Consider the following 12040-nt stretch of genomic DNA (forward strand, 5'->3'; position numbering starts at 1 on the left):
TTTAAAATTATATATTTGCTTATGTATTACTGGCCTAAAGGATTGAAATTTATTATTGATCTAATACTAATAACATGCTGAATTTTTTATTCTACAAGACTACAGATTTTATTGGGTTTTCTATAAATACAGTCATATAATTTGCAAAACAAACCAAAATTTAGTTCCTTCTTTGTCTTCTAGAACTTCTAGTGAAATGTTGAAAGGAGTGACAATAGTAATAATCCTTGTCTCCTTATCTTAAAGGGAATGTTTCAAACATTTTACTATTGTGTTGTAGCCAGATATGGTAATACATGCCTGCATTACCAGTGACTTGGGAGGCTGAGGCAGGAGGATTACAACTGAAAGGTTAATAATCTTGAGAACTGTTTGTTAATCTTGTTCCCAGAATGTGCTGTCCCCAACTGCCAAACTGCAGAATGTATTCCCTTACCCGGTTGCACGCAAACCACCCACTCGCCCTGACCCGTCAATGAACTTCCCTCCCTGCCCTCTCCAAGGAAAGTATATAAGCTCTGCTTAAGCTGTTCTCAGGGCTCTTTGCTCTATTCAAGTGAGCTCTGAGCCCCAGCATGCTGGACCCCCAATAAACCCTTTGCTGTTGCATGAGACAGTCTCTTGGTGGTCTCTTCCTCTGACGCTCGCCTGACCTTTACATATGGAGGTCCCACCGAGATCCGGCAGCGGCAGACAAAAGACCCCCAACGGGCTCCTCTCGGGGTAAGTAAGGCAACTCTTTCTGGTTTCTGGTTTCAGGTTAGGGCTTGGCAAAATGGCTGTCGGTGAAGAGCGTGAGCTCTCTCAGATGGTGGCTGACAGACGTGTCACAGAGCCACAGGCCACATCCCTGGCGGACACCCCAGAGGACTCGGGAAATCGAGGAACAATAGTCTCCTTGACTCAGTGATATTTTGTTTCTGATTCGGTATTGCCAGCCCATCGGGTTTTGCTGGATACTCAGTCCTGGTCTCAGTGTTGGACATCCATTGCCTGTCTTTATTGTCTTGTCTTGTCTGTGTCATGTATCATTGCTTTCACTGTTTGTGTATCTTTCATTATGGGACAGAGCACTTCAACGCCTCTGTCCCTGACCCTTGATCACTGGACCAAAGTCCGCTTAAGGGCTCAGAATCTTTCTTTTTCAGTAAAATGCTGGACCTGACAGACTCTCTGTGCCTCAGAATGGCCCACCTTTGGAGTCGGATGGCCCCCAGAAGGATCTTTCTACTTCCCACTAATTCGAAAAGTCAGAGATATTGTCTTTGTCTTTCAGCCGGGGCCACACAGGCATCCAGATCAACAGCCGTATATCTTAACTTGGCAGGACCTCTGCGAATCTCCTCCTCCATGGGTGAAGCCTTTCCTTGTCCCTGCCCCCGCACCTACTCCTTCCCCCACGATTCTGTCTCTCAAACCCTCTGCTCCTCCTCCTCCTCCACCCTCTGTTCTCCCTGAGTCTCAAGATTTGACTCTACTGGACTCTCCTCCACCTCCTTATCCCCTGCCCTCGTCCCCCAACCCCCAACACCCTCTAAGTGATTCCCCTGCTGCTGACTCAGCCTCTCCGCCATTGGAGGAAACTAAACCAGCCCAGCGCCCTCCAGATGACTCCCCCGCGGCACACACAGCCCCTCCTCCCCTGGAGAAATCTGGCCCGGCTAAAAGAACTCAAAGAACTCGCCGGCATTTTCACACCAGCCTACTTGGGATAACTGCCAACAACTCCTAGGGACTCTCTTCATGATGGGCAACCAACACAACTTCCCAACATAATTAAAGCCGGCTTCCCCTTGAACCGACCCAACTGGGACCCCAACACCTTTGAAGGTAGGGAGCATCTGTCCACTTATCGCCGGGCTCTAATAGTGGGTCTCCGAGTGGCTGCTAAGCAACCAACTAATTTGGCCAAGGTAAGAGAGATTATTCAAGGGCCTGATGAATCTCCCTCTATATTTCTAGAGAGAATTATGGAAGCATATAGGAGATATACTCCTTTCGATCCTCAGGCAGAGGATCAAAAGCCATCTGTCATGATGGCCTTTATTGGGCAAGCTGCCTTGGATATTAAAAGAAAGTTACAACACTTAGATAGATTACAAGATATGACTTTGAGAGATTTAGTCAGAGAAGCCAAGAAGGTATACTATAAGAGAGAAATTGAGGAAGAGAAGGGAGCAAAGGGAGGATGAAAGAAACAAAAGACAGACTAAGGCGTTGACTAAGGTCCTGGTCACGACAGCAAATAGGCCAGAAATTAAGAAACAGGGAGACAGAAAGGAATACCTGGGCCCACGCCAGAGGCCACCCCTGGCCTTAAATCAATATGCCTACTGTAAAAAAAAAAAAAAAACACTAAGCCAAAGAGTGCCCTAAAAAGAGACAGCCATGCCAGCCAGCCATTCTGACTCTAGCGGATGACTAAAAAAGTCGGGGCTCAGATCCCCTCCCCGAGCTCAGGGTAACTTTTGAAGTGGAGGGAACCCCAGTAAACTTTGAAGTGGATACAGGGGCAGTATACTCAGCCCTTAAGGCCCCATTGGGCCCTCTATCAAATAAAAGGTCTCTAATTCAAGGGGCTAACAGCAGTAAATATCGGGCTTGGACAACTAAGAAGACCATGGACCTGGGGAAAAAAAAATCCATCACTCCTTACTAGTAATCCCAGAATGCCTGGCCCCATTGATGGGCAGAAATCTGCTCACCAAGCTCCAGGCCAAAATAACTTTTAACCCTGAAGGCCCCCAAATGAAATTTCTAAATCCTTCAATAAAAACTCCTATAGTCATGGCTTTAACTATGTCAATAGACGATGAACATCAACTATTCACACCCCCCAAGACTGATCAAACAGGCAAGCTACCCCAGAAATGGATAACAGATTACCCAGATGCCTGGGCAGAAACTGCTGGGTTAGGCCTAGCCGTGAAACAACCTCCAATAACAGTGGAGTTAAAAACCTCAGCCTCCCCAATTAATGTCAAACAATATCCTCTGAGCAAAGAAGCTAAAGATGGGATAGGGCCCCATATTCAGAAATATCTGGCCTTAGGGGTCCTAAGGCCCTGTCAATCGGCCTGGAACACTCCCCTGCTACCAGTAAAAAAGCCAGGAACCAGGGACTATCGCCCCATTCAAGACCTAAGAGAGATCAACAACAGAGTGCAGGACATTCACCCCACGGTACCTAATCCATACAATCTGCTTAGTACTCTGAACCCTGAACAAAAATGGTATACTGTACTGGACTTAAAAGATGCTTTCTTTTGCTTGCCTCTGCATAAAGATAGTCAGTTGCTGTTTGCTTTCGAGTGGGTAAACCCAGAAACCAGAACGTCTGATCAACTAACTTGGACCAGACTCCCACAGGGGTTCAAAAACTCCCCCACTCTCTTTGATGAAGCCCTCCACAGAGATCTCAACAACTTCAGAACTACGCACCCCGAAGTCACCCTGCTTCAATATGTGGACGACCTGCTACTGGCAGCAGACACCAATGAAAACTGTGAGTCTGGGACCCAAGCACTATTATCCGAGCTTGCTCAACTTGGATATAAAGCTTCTGCCAAAAAGGCCCAAATTTGCCAGCAAGAAGTAATCTTCCTGGGCTATTCCCTTAGGGGCGGTAAACGATGGCTCACTGAGCCCAGAAAACAAACCGTTGTGCAGATACCACCCCCATCTAACAGGAGGGCAGATAAAGAGGCTAAATTGGCAGCCCTAAACAGAGTAACCATGTTAACACTTTCCACACCGGGGGAACATAAGGACACTGACACTGAACTCCTCGACTTTACTGAGCCCAGCCTGCAATTTCAGAAAGCCCTACACTACGTTAAAAATGTACATCAATTCACTCACCTTGATTCAAAGAAACTGCAGGCATTCCTGAAAGATCAAGAACAGAGTTTTCCACTAACCGACTCACAGCGAAAAGAAATAACTGAACGGGTAACAAAAGCCTGTCGGGTCTGTCAATTGGTTAATGATTACCCTTCCAAGCTTCCTGCAGGAAAGCACCTAGGAGGAACCAGACCAAAACAATTCTGGGAAATGGACTTTACTGAAATTAAGCCAGCAAGGTATGGACTTAAATATCTCCTAGTCTTTGTAGATACATTTTCAGGATGGATTAAAGCCTTCCCCACAAAAAAAAGAAACGACGCAAATGGTGGTCAAAAAGATCCTGGAAGATATTTTTCCAAGATACGGCCTGCCTAAGGTAATAGGGTCTGATAATGGATGGGCGTTCATGGCCCAGGTAAGTCAGGGGTTAACCAGGACCCTGGGGATTAATTGGAAGTTACATTGTGCTTATAGACCCCAGAGCTCAGGACAGATAGAAAGAATGAATAGAACCATTAAAGAGACCTCAACGAAATTAAGCTTAGAGACCGGCATAAAAGATTGGACTATGCTCCTGCCTTATGCACTGTTTCATGCAAAAAAAAAATACTCCCTCTGTTTCTTTGTGTAACCTCACCCCCTATGAAATTCTCTATGGTGCCCCTCCTCCAGTAAGGGACCTAACCCCAACTCTAAGACCTAACGATCCCTTCCACACCCCCTTGCTTGACAGACTTAAAGCTCTTGAAAGAACTCAGCGATACCTGTAAAAACAGCTGGCCACTGCCTACCAACCTGGGGACGAAAGGACTCCACACCGATATCAAGTGGAAAACTTCGTCTACATAAGACGACATCAGGTGTCATCCCTGGAACCCCGCTGGAAAGGACCATACCAGGTGCTACTTATAACACCTACAGTGGTAAAGGTAGACAGAATCACTTCCTGGATCCATGCCTCTCATCTCAAGCCTGCGCCCTGCCAGACTCTGGCTGAAAACTAAAAAAAACTGGTAACCCTTTCAAATTGCGTATTCACCATGTGGATAGGGCTATAGACTCTCCCCTTGACCACCAGTAGTCCTAACCCTCATCAGCCCATTCAGCAGCGATGGCTGATCACAAATCCTACTAGACAAGAAGTATGGTCTATCTCACATACAGCCCCCTTAGGGACCTGGTGGCAATCTCTCCACCCAGACATTTGTCAGCTGGCTATAGGTCTTTCCTATTGGGATATCCCTGATGAAGAGGATCCCACTAAAATTCCATTAAATCCCTTCCGTACCATAGATAATGGAAACAAACATTATGGATGTAGGGACACGCGAGCCAGATGCAGGTTGGCTAACCTAGATTACTATGTTTGCCCGGCGGACTATCGAAGCCACAAACAGTCACGGCTGTATGGGGGAAAAGCCGACTTCTTCTGTAAGTCATGGGGATGTGAGCATACAGGGACTGCCTAATGGAACCCAAACCTCCGCCGGTTCTCAGACCATTGCCCCCTTGCTGAGGTAGCAAGTACTGAGGTACCCCTCCACCCACTCACTCCTCTCTTCTCCTGTCAGTGCCCACACCGAGTCCCACCATGTCCTCTTACCAGCTAACCCAAAGCTCAAACCAGCTGAGAAGAGCCCTCAGACACCTATCCAAGATGTAATGAAAATGGCCTTTAAAGTTGCTTTGTCATCACTGAAAACAGGTTACTAAGAATTTAAAGTCCCTCACAGGCTTTTTGGGATACTCACTCCCGTCTTCCCCTCTGCTCTACCTGTTCTACTACTCAAGTTTTTGTTGCTAGGAAAATCCCAAACACCTTTCCCATTATTCTTTTACATCTCTCCTTCCTCATTCTCAGATCCACGGAGCTGCTCTCAGTCCAACGGAGCTGCTCTCAGCCCCGCCTTCCCCGTCTTCCCCCTCTGTACCAGGCCCACAGAAAAGTCTTAACTGACCTTCTCCAGAAGTCTTCACCATGGCTGACTTTAAGACTTTCAGCAAAAGAGTTCAGTGTAGATAAACTTCCTCTTTTCGTGTTGCCCTGTTCTACTTAGCCACTGGCTAAAAAAAATCAGTACTCCTAAGCTGGACACCCCCTTACTAGTTTTTCACAAAATATGTGAGCTGGGGCTTCACAGAGATGGCTACATTTCTAAGATAAAGAAGTTACCAACTGGGCTCCATGGTAACAGCTGGCGGGGGGGGGGGGGGGGGAGAAAAGAAAAAAAAAAAGCTCTCCCCCTCCCAGATGTCCTTAAAAAGTTAACTTGCCCAGAACAGAGGAAAAAAAAACAGAAACAAAAACTGCTTTTTATAAACTTCTGCAGACTGTGAACTTCTGAGCCGCTTCCCTTACATGTTGGGTACAAAATTCTGAAACTACCTAAACTTGGGGTTCAGGGGATTAATTGATTACAACAGAAGCAATGACCTCTGAATCCGATTGCAACCAAATAGGACTGTTTCCCTGTCTTCGGTGCTATCTTAGGTACCTTGCTTTGTCTGTCCCTACAACAGTATAATTCTATATACTTAAACATTGTTTATGTTTTCATAAAATGGTCAACAGATGTAATTAATTATGTAATGGTGCAGATGTTTCCCAGAGTGCTCTATCATGACGCAGGTTCATTTAAAGATCAAATAGGGGGACATACAACCCGGTTCCGCCGGGAACCTGTATCCCCCACTTTAGCCATCCTGTTAGGAATAAGAGTTGCTGCAGGGGTGGGCACAGGAACCACTGCCCTAGTCCATGGGACACAACAAATGACCCAATTAAAAAATAGCAATAGACCAAAACTTAAAGATATTAGAAACCTCCATCACAGCTTTGCAGGAATCTTTAACCTCTCTCTCTGAAGTTGTTTTACAGAACAGGCGAAGGTTGGACCTCCTCTTCATGAGAGAAGAGGGCCTTTATGCTACATTGAGGAAAAATGTTGTTTTTATGCCGACCATACTGGAGTTATAAAAAAATCTATGAGTAAATTAAAAAGACGCCTTGAAGAGCGTCAACGAGAGAGAGAGACCCAAAAAGAATGGTTTGAGTCTTGGTTCACACAGTCCCCCTGGTTAACTACGCTTTTATCAGCCCTGGCCAGTCCATTAATAATCCTCATATTATTGCTAACTGTAAAACCCTGTTTGCTCAACCGTGTAATTTCTTTTCTCCAAGCTCAAATTAGACAAGTTAAACTTATGGTAATCAGACAACAATATACCCCACTAACAGACATAAAATGTGACACCCCCCAATGATCACTTTTATGATTAAAAGTAGCCAGAAGAAGAAATGAAAAATGAAAGGTTAATAATCTTGAGAACTGTTTGCTAATCTTGTTCCCAGAATGTGCTGTCCCCAACTGCCAAACTGCAGAATGTATTCCCTTACCCGGTTGCACGCAAACCGCCCACTCGCCCTGACCCGTCAATGAACTTCCCTCCCTGCCCTCTCCAAGGAAAGTATATAAGCTCTGCTTAAGCTGTTCTCAGGGCTCTTTGCTCTATTCAAGTGAGCTCTGAGCCCCAACATGCTGGACCCCCAATAAACCCTTTGCTGTTGCATGAGACAGTCTCTTGATGGTCTCTTCCTCTGACGCTCACCTGACCTTTACACAATTTCAAGACCAGCCCTACCAATTTAGTGAAATAGTCTCAGAATAAAATAAAAAGGGCTGGGGGTGTGACCTCTGAGTTCAATCCCAGTACCTCCACCCCCCTCCCACACAAAGGGGGGGAAAAAAAGGCTGTATCACAGTGGTAGAGCATTCCTGGGTTCAATTCCAGTACCCCCAAAAGTTTGTTGTGGTTATTTGGTACATTTTTTGGGGGGAGTGGGGTGGGGTCAAACCCAGGATCTATATCCCCAGGGAGCATGCTAGGCACATGTTCTACCATTGAACTATATCCCTAGCCCTCTTTAAAAATAATTTTGAGACAGGGTCTCACTAAGTTGCCCAGATTGGCCTCAAACTTGCAATCCTCCTCCCTCAGCCTCCCTGGGATGACAGGTGTGTGTGTGTGTGCGTGTGTGTGTGTGTGTGTGTGTGTGTGTGTATTCAGTTGTAGTTGGACACAATACCTTCGTCCTTCTTTTTATTTATTTTTATGTGGTGCTGAGGATCGAACCTAGGGCCGCACACATGCGAGGCAAGTGCTTTACCAGTGAGCCACAACCCCGAGCCTCCACCTCCCGCCATATATTTTTATATGGGATATTTTTAACAGATTAGAGTTTTTTACTGTTTCCAACTGGCTAAGATTTTACTATTTTCAATGAATTTTAAATTCATTTCCACACTTACTGAGATGACTTCCTGCTTTAATGCAATAAATAACATTAGATTTTCTGCTGTAAAGTCAGCTTTACATTTCTCGTGGAGACTCAACTTCACTATGATGTATTACATTTTTCATAAATCACAGGATTCAGCTAACAATTCCTTTAGGGTTTTTACATTTATGCTCAAATATAGGATTAACCCTTAATTATCATTTCTTGTATTATCCCTCTTTTGGTTGTTGCCAAAGTCATATCAGTTTTTTTCCCCTCCTTTTCTTTATTGGTACTGGGAATTGAACTCAGAGGTACCACTGAGCTACATCCCCAGCCATTATTTATTTTTTACTTTAAGACAGGGTTTATATTGCTTAGGGCCTCACTAAATTGCTGAGGCTAGCCTCGATCTTGTGATCTTCCAACCTCAGCCTCCCAAACTGTTTGGATTATAAGAATGCACCACACTATGCTCAGGTATTCCAGCTTTTTAGAATAGTTAGAGTGTGGTCCTTTTTTCTATTCTTTGCATAGTTCAAGCTCAGAATTAACTATCTGTGAAGCCATTTGGGTGAGATCTAAAACTATGTCTTAAAGAGTTACAGACAACGAGGCCGTTAGGGGGAGGAGCCAGCGGCCGGGGAGGTTCTAGTCTGTTCGGCCTCGCGGCATCCGCCCCCTTCTGCGCGGTCACGCTGAGCCAGCGCCCGGGCCTGGGAACGGGCCGCAGCCGCCTCCGCCTGCCTCTCCTCGACCATGGATCCCCGCAAAGTGAGCGAGCTTCGGGCCTTCGTGAAAATGTGTAAGCAGGATCCGAGCGTCCTGCACACCGAGGAGATGCGCTTCCTGAGAGAGTGGGTGGAGAGCATGGGGGGTAAAGTACCACCTGCTACTCATAAACCTAAGTCAGAAGAAAATACCAAGGAAGAACAAACAGATAGCAAGAAGTCAGAAGAAAACATTAAGAGAGATGAGCCATCAAGTGAGGAAAGTGATCTAGAAATTGATAATGAAGGTGTAATTGAACCAGACACTGATGCTCCTCAAGAAATGGGAGATGAAAATGCGGAGATAACCGAGGAGATGATGGATCAAGCAAATGAAAAGAAAGGGGCTGCCATTGAAGCCCTGAATGATAGTGAACTACAGAAAGCCATTGACTTGTTCACAGATGCTATCAAGCTAAATCCTCGCTTGGCCATTCTGTATGCCAAGAGAGCCAGTGTCTTCATCAAATTACAGAAGCCAAATGCTGCCATTCGAGACTGTGACAGAGCCATTGAAATAAATCCTGATTCAGCTCAGCCTTACAAGTGGCGAGGGAAAGCCCACAGACTTTTGGGCCACTGGGAAGAAGCAGCCCATGATCTTGCTCTTGCCTGTAAACTGGATTATGATGATGATGCTAGTGCAATGCTGAAAGAAGTTCAACCACGGGCCCAGAAAATTGCTGAACATCGGAGAAAATATGAGCGAAAACGTGAAGAGCGAGAGATCAAAGAAAGAATAGAAAGAGTTAAGAAGGCTCGAGAAGAACATGAGAGAGCCCAGAGGGAGGAAGAAGCCAGACGACAAGCAGGAGCTCAGTTTGGCTCTTTTCCAGGTGGCTTTCCTGGAGGAATGCCTGGTAATTTTCCTGGAGGAATGCCTGGAATGGGAGGGGGCATGCCTGGAATGGCAGGAATGCCTGGGCTCAATGAAATTCTTAGTGATCCGGAGGTTCTTGCAGCCATGCAGGATCCAGAAGTTATGGTGGCCTTCCAGGATGTGGCCCAGAACCCAGCAAATATGTCAAAATATCAAAGCAACCCAAAGGTTATGAATCTCATCAGTAAATTGTCAGCCAAATTTGGAGGTCAAGCGTAATGCCCACCAGACAAAACCCTTACTGAAGGAAAAGCAACCTAGATCACTTAATGGCTGTCGCAATAATACAAACCAGTGTACCTCTGACCTCATCAGGAGAGCTGGGGTGCTTTGAAGATAATCCTTACCCCTCTGCAGCAAATCCAGTTGAAGCATTTTACAATGGTTTGCCATTAGGGTGTTCATTCAGATAATGTTTTCCTACTAGGAATTACAAACTTAAAACACTTTTTAAACCTTAAAAATATTTAAAACTCAAGGGGGTGTTATTTCCTACATTTTTATTTACTAATCATTTAGGATTTTTTCTTTGATATTGGGCAAGGCAGATACTAAGTATTGAAAATACATAGCTGTAACGTGAGTGAAATAAAGACTTACTAGTGGGAAGTAAATAAATCTCATTTACATAGATAAAAGTTTCAGTTGAATATATGGTTACTGAGACTGAGGCATTTTGATTTGTCATTTAAAAATATTTTTTAAATGATTAATTTCAATAAAACTATTGGGACCACCAGTATTTCACTCTAACCTGGGTAGGGACTGGAAGTATTTGGTAAGGCAGCAGCAGTCTTACTATTTTATATGACATGTGCCCTTATGCAGGTTGCATTTAAATCTTACACTGTGTTGAAGAGGTGATTTTTTTTTTTTTTTTTTTTTTGTTATGCTGCAATGGAGTTGGATTACTTAGCTCTGTTTTTGTTCAATATATCAAATAAATGTTTCATATTATTTCCACCGTGGGGAAATAAGGGAGTAGTTTTCTTTTTATATTCTATGTTTAAAATTTACCTTTCCTCATCAGAAAATGACCAACTATGTCTGCTTTCTGCTTCTTGTATTTCCCTCCTTCTTGAACTAAAGATAATCTTTTCTCACTAGTATCATCACTGCTATCATACCATAATTGTGCAAAGCATATATAATGCTGGGGTTAATTTAATATGTAATACATATCCTAGCTGTGGAATAATACCCATAAGAGCTGTAGTTCTTTCTTAGCCATGAGATTGCTTATTTAAATGTTATTAGACTTCCACTCTGGCAAAATCTTGTGATGTCAAAAAACATTGGAAGGAAGGATTCCTTTTAGTGTTTGGTGTTCTATTTAGGAAGTACCTATTGATCTTTGTATTTTGAAGAGTATATGGTTTGAGTTATTGGTAACCATACAAGGAATTAACTGCTTGATCTAACATGAATTATAAAATAGATGAGAGCCTGGTTATTCATTATGGAGTTCTTGGCACCATGAAGATTCATTATTGTATTCAGCTCTTCCTTAAATACTGCAACCATACTCCCACCTCTTTTTCCCTTTTGTCCCTGCAAAGATAAAGGAAATGATAAATTCCTTGGGATACATTTATAAAGTAGTACATTTCTAATATATTTATACAGGTTCTAACCCTTTACATGAGTAAACAGAACTGCATCTGTTACAAAAATGAGAAAAAGTCGTATGCTAATTGAGCATGCTTTTAATACCCTTGGAAAAAAACACCATTTATACTTGGATTTGGGCTTGCCGGTGTTCTTTTTTGTTGTTGTTGTTCGTGTATGTTCTCAAAATCTCATGTGTGCTGTGCTTAATTCAAGAAGAACAGTTTCTTCTTGGATTCCTGATTTGATTGACTTAATTATACATGACCTAACTATACTCGAATATTACGAATATAAATGGGTAAAAGTAAATTACTCTTCTGAAAATGTGTCCTGTGCTTTTAGACTTTTAAGTTCCACAAATACAACAGATAGTCTTCATTTTCTTAGAGACCCAGTATCATTTCTAAAAACGAGAAATGTTTCTTTTTTCTGCTAATGATGCTGTAAGAAGGAAAAGAAAGTTTTCTGCTTAAAAATAGTTATTGGATATTTCTAGCTATGTTAAAAATAAAATATGGTTTCAAACTGGAAAAAAAAAAAAAAAGAGTTACAGACAAATTTACACTTCTTCTGGATTCAAATGGAATACAGTAAGCAGTCAATAAAGACAAGAAGATTAGTTTAAATAGATTTTTTTCAGCTTGAGTTTCCTGT

General features: G+C 43.4%; 1 pseudogene; it reads left to right on the forward strand.

The window, feature by feature from the left end:
- The first annotated feature begins 8763 nt into the window (after nucleotides 1-8763).
- LOC139706914 (hsc70-interacting protein pseudogene) lies at nucleotides 8764-11699 on the forward strand (annotated as a pseudogene).
- Nucleotides 11700-12040: the final 341 nt, after the last annotated feature.

The sequence above is a fragment of the Marmota flaviventris genome, chromosome 9 (assembly GCF_047511675.1).
Source record: "Marmota flaviventris isolate mMarFla1 chromosome 9, mMarFla1.hap1, whole genome shotgun sequence".
In the NCBI taxonomy this organism is placed as follows: domain Eukaryota; kingdom Metazoa; phylum Chordata; class Mammalia; order Rodentia; family Sciuridae; genus Marmota; species Marmota flaviventris.